Source organism: Quercus suber, unplaced genomic scaffold (assembly GCF_002906115.3).
Source record: "Quercus suber isolate HL8 unplaced genomic scaffold, Cork oak 2.0 scaffold_268, whole genome shotgun sequence".
NCBI lineage: Eukaryota > Viridiplantae > Streptophyta > Magnoliopsida > Fagales > Fagaceae > Quercus > Quercus suber.
Window position 1 is genome coordinate 28282 of NW_027069724.1, and position 5112 is coordinate 33393.

The 5112-nt window shown below is 35.1% G+C and overlaps 1 long non-coding RNA gene across 1 annotated transcript in view; it reads left to right on the plus strand.

Annotated features, from left to right (window-relative positions):
* Positions 1-4813, plus strand: part of LOC136070893 (uncharacterized) — a 15248-nt gene extending 10435 nt beyond the window's left edge. Inside the window, exons 2-3 of the long non-coding RNA XR_010632170.1 lie at positions 3897-3926; positions 4206-4813. This is a non-coding gene — a long non-coding RNA (uncharacterized LOC136070893). The remainder of the gene's footprint in view (positions 1-3896; positions 3927-4205) is intronic.
* Positions 4814-5112: the final 299 nt, after the last annotated feature.

Sequence of the window (5112 nt, forward strand, 5' to 3'; positions counted from 1 at the left end):
GTCACAAGCCTCCCCGAGCATCTTCAAGTGAACAAGTACTGGCCATGGTTTGAGGTACAAATCATTCCCTTACTTGACATACTTCGTACAACAGTAAAATAATATGATTTTGTAGATGTCCTTGCTAAGATTAATGAAAAGGTCCAATGTGTAGAGATGTATAGGAGCAATTGATGGAACGCACGTGAGTGCCCGACCTCCTGCAAATGCGACTCAAGCACATAGGGACCGTAAGAGCCTTATAACAACCAATGTGCTGTGTGTGTGTGACATGGACATGCAGTTCACATTTGCCATGGTGGGTGGGAGGGCAGTGCAAATGACTCAAGGGTTTTCGAGGAAGCGATTAGTGACCGGAAGCATGGATTCCCATGGCCACCAACAGGTACTATACATTACTATGAGTTTAACTAAAGTTATTTTATCCTCCACGTCTAAGTAGTGTGTTTATTGTACAACTGAATTACTGCTGCCTGGCGCTTGTGTGTGTGTAGGGTCGTACTACTTGTGGATTCGGGTCTACCAATTGGCACTAGTTTTCTCCCCCCTCACAAGTCAACTAGGTACCATGCGCAAGAATCCAGTCAAGCCGTAGACGGATAACATCAAAAAAAAGAGTTGTATAACTACAGACACTCGTCCTTGCGAATGGTGATGAGAGGTCTTTTGGAGTGCTGAAGGCCCGTTTCCCCATTCTGAATTTAATGCCAAACTTCAAGCCAATTAGCAGCGTTACGTGGTATTGTGTGTTGTGCTCTACATAATTTCATACGCATAAACAATCGGAGTGATGAATTGTTTAGAACAATAGGGGAGATGTTGGCGAAGGTAGTGCGACCAATAACGAAGTAGCGGCTGATGCGAAGCAGCAACAAGCTCAGCAACCAAAGGCATGTAGTAGAAATGTCAAGTGCATTGAAGAGAGCGATGAGGCAATTTAGGACAATATCACTGACACAATGTGGGATGATTATGTTGCCCGTGCCAATGTCAGATGATTATATGTTGAAAATGGCAATTGACCATTTACTTTGCAGCGTAATCGTTTTCACTATAGTAAGTGACGGAAAACTTATTAATTAGATAGGTGGATGTATAAGTTAGTTCAACTTGTAATGATACTGCACTATTTTGGAATGATATGACAATGTGCAGATAAGCTCTCGGCATAATTATGTAACGTAAATCGATTGTATCAATATTGAAAGATATATGTAACTTAAGGGTTTCAAGTTTCAACTATTTATGTGTCGACTCTCACCAATGGCAATGAATACAAAACTAACCACTTTGTTAAACGGCCACAACGGTCCCTCCATTCTAAAATAAGTTATTAAAAATAAATTATTTATATTTTTAGTTATATTTATATTGCAAATATTATATATTATGAGTCAAAATTTTATAATTTATAATTTTTTTTAATAATTTTTGTTGAATTTATAATTTTTACTTAGTTGTATATTATATAAAAGATGCCTAATCATTTGAATTGTCTGAATGATAATAAAAATGTACTATTATGCATTTAAAAAAGTATATAAGTAATTGCATCAACTTTGAATAAAAGTGCTCTTTACTCAATCATGAAACTTAATTCTTTATTTCCATTACAAGCTGTCTTTTGAAACATAAAACTTATTTGTTCTTATCAACTTTTTTTTTCTACTACTTTATCAATTTTTTGGATAGAGTCCATATAAACAAAAGAGTAATTATTGATATCAACTTTACTTTCTTTTATTTTTATTTTTACACCTTCTCTTATTTTACTTATTTTACTATGTGCTAAAACACGGCTATTTGGATCACAATAGAACAATTGACATGTATTTGGACTCTACTGGCACCGGGTTGAAATAAACTCTATCCCATCCTAGAGAATATAAATTATTTACAATTCAACCCATACGATTTTTAAACACTGCTATTAACTATAATTTGTGAAAGTACATGCTATCATTAGTAATTATAAAGGGTTATGTTATGTTGAAAAAACATTATCCAATAACAAAATGGTCAACAATTTTGAAACATCCAGAAAAGGAAATGTGAATATATATAAATTTGGTGTACGAGAAGTTTCGCAAAAGAGTGATAAATGAGAGGTTGACTAGACATAATTGAGTTTGTGTTTTGGAACACGCCATTTTCTCAGTATCCAAAACAGAGGATGAAAGAAAGACACATGTAATCAAAATGTGTTCAAAAAATACACAAAGATTCTAGAGGAATTTCAATTAGCAGTTCTTATAATGTAAATGGAGCTTTTACAAGTTTTCAGAAAACATAAGAACAAGATACATCACAACACTCAAGGTTTTCCATTTTTATTCTTTTTCTCCAGTTCCCTGTAAATAGGAAAGATTGCTTAAGACAGTTTCAAGAAAAAAGATGAGCAAAATATGTTCCAAATCCAGAGTCAGAATAAATGTCATTCATCAGTAAATTCAAATAAAAGCAAATCTCTTTCTCTTTATTTCATAGGACACACGGCAACAGGAAACAACAAACTCAAAACTAAAATGTGACTCAAAATTGACAATTAGATATCATTTAAAAATATTTTTCATCATCATTGATTTTACCACTAATTAAACCCATTTCAAGCTCATACAATAAGATAAAGATAACATAGCATACAAAGATTACAATCAGTCTCTACTCTCTACTACCAGAAACTTAATGGAGGGAACTTTGATAACAAATTCCAGGAAAATCCCACCATTTATCACACATTTCTTAGTTCCATAAATTAATCAAAAAAAAAAAAACCCCATAACCACGGGTTGCAATTTTCCCAAATCAGATGCTTACCTAAACATCAAACAAAGAAAAAAAAGAAAAAACAAAAACAGAGAAGCACAAGACAGGTTCACCACGGGTTGAAAACCCATAACCACAAGTTTCAATAGACCACATCAGATGCCCAAACATCAAACAAAGAACAAAAATCAGAGAACCAAACATCACCACGGGTTGAAAACCCAGGATTCCACACGTTTCAATAGATCACATCAAATGCCCAAACATCAAACAAAGAACAAAAATCAGAGAACCAAACATCACCACGGTTGAAAACCCAGGATTCCACAGGTTGATACAAGTTAAATCAGATGCGAAAACCCAAACGTGAAACAAAGAAAAAAAAAGGAAAAAAATCAACAGAGAAGCAAACTCCTTGAATCGATGTAAGAGATGCGAAATCCCTTGCTATTACCAACAAATCAGATATATAAACAGCTCAACGGTAAAGAATACCTTCGGATTTCACTAGAAAAAGCTGAGAAAGAGCTCGGTGGTTGGTGCGTGAAGCACTGCGTTACCGTGACACGGCGGCGCGGGTTGGCTGAGCTTGGATCCGTGAAATGGTGTGTGAGGAGATGAGGGCAGTGAGAGCTTCTCAATGGTGGTACTGGAATGGAGAGGAGAGAAATTTGTGATGAGAGACCTCTGCCAACTGAAGAGAAAAGTGTGAAGAAGGGTGAGATGAAAGAGCTGAAGAGAGAGCCGTTGAGGACAGTATCAAAAGGCACGCCCCACGTGAATGGCTCTGACGGTGGGACCGGAAATTGTAATATTATTTACCAAATTGCCATTGAAAACAGAAAATTAAAAACTGAAAACTGAAAACAGCCAAAAGTTGTTTTTAGTTTTCACAACTCATAACTCAAAAATTAGAAAATTGAGTATTGAAAACAGAGTTATGGAAACAAAAAAATTATGCAGACAAACGAGTATTTCGCTATGGGTCCCACCATTTTTGAGAATTGAGTTATGAAAACAGAAAATTGAGTCATGAAAACTAGTGAACCAAACAGCTTATTTCCTTAATTCATCTTTAGTTAGCAAAATTTAATTTTGACTTTCTTTCTTTTTTTGTTTTGTTGTTGCAGCTTATAATTGGTACTTACTACTAAACATCGGTAAGAACCTAAATCTCCTTTGATCTTCTTCAACTTTTTATTTTTTATTTTTATAGCAGATTATTCCTTAAGATTGTGCTTGAGAATAGTTTGCCATGAAAACAAGATGTAATTAATTTCTAGTGATATTTAAATGGAAACAACTGTTTAATTACTTGGATTAGGAAGGCCCTTAGTTGTTAGTTCCACTATATTTTGAACTAAAAATTAAAATAGCAGAAAGAAGTGCAACAAGAAAATTTTTTTCTCATAGTTTTTTTGGGTGATGTCCCTGTACAGTATTGTTATATCTTACAGTGAAAATGGTCTTGGGGACTCCATCGGTGGTTGCCCTTTTGATATATAAGTGGCGTAAGAGGCATCTATCAACAAATGACGCTGTTGAAGAATTTCTGCAAAGCCAAAATAACTTCATGCCAATTAGTTATTCTTACTCAAAAATTAGGAAGATGACAAAAGGTTTTAAGGATAAATTGGGAGAAGGAGGCTATGGCACTGTGTATAAAGGGAAGCTTCGGCCGACTTGTAGCTATTAAGATGTTAGATAAGTCCAAAGCTAATGGGCAAGATTTTATCAGCGAAGTTGCAACAATTGGAAGGATTCACCACATGAATGTGGTGCAACTCATTGGCTTCTGTGCCAAGAGACCAAAGCGTGCACTTATATATGAATTCATGCCTAACGGTTCTCTTGACAAATACATTTTTTCTCTAGAAGGAAGAATCCTTTAAGTATTGAGAAAATATAAGAGATTTCTCTTGGAGTGGCTCGTGGGATTGAATATCTACATCAAGGATGTGACATGCAAATTCTGCATTTTGATATCAAGCCCCATAACATTCTACTTGATGAGAACTTCACCCCAAAATTATCTGATTTTGGGCTTGCAAAACTTTATCTTGCAGATGATAGCATAGTGTCATTGACTGCTGCAAGAGGAGCACTAGGATATATGACTCTAGAGTTGTTTTATAAAAACATTGGAGGCGTCTCTTATAAAGCTGTTGTTTAAAGTTTTGGCATGTTATTGTTGGAAATAGCAAACAAAAGAAAGAACTTTGATGCATTAGCAAATCATTCAAGCCAAATTTACTTTCCAACTTGGGTTTATGATCAAGTTAGCGAAGGAAATGACATTGTAATGGAAGATGCCACAGAGCATGAGAAGAAAACAATTAATAAGAT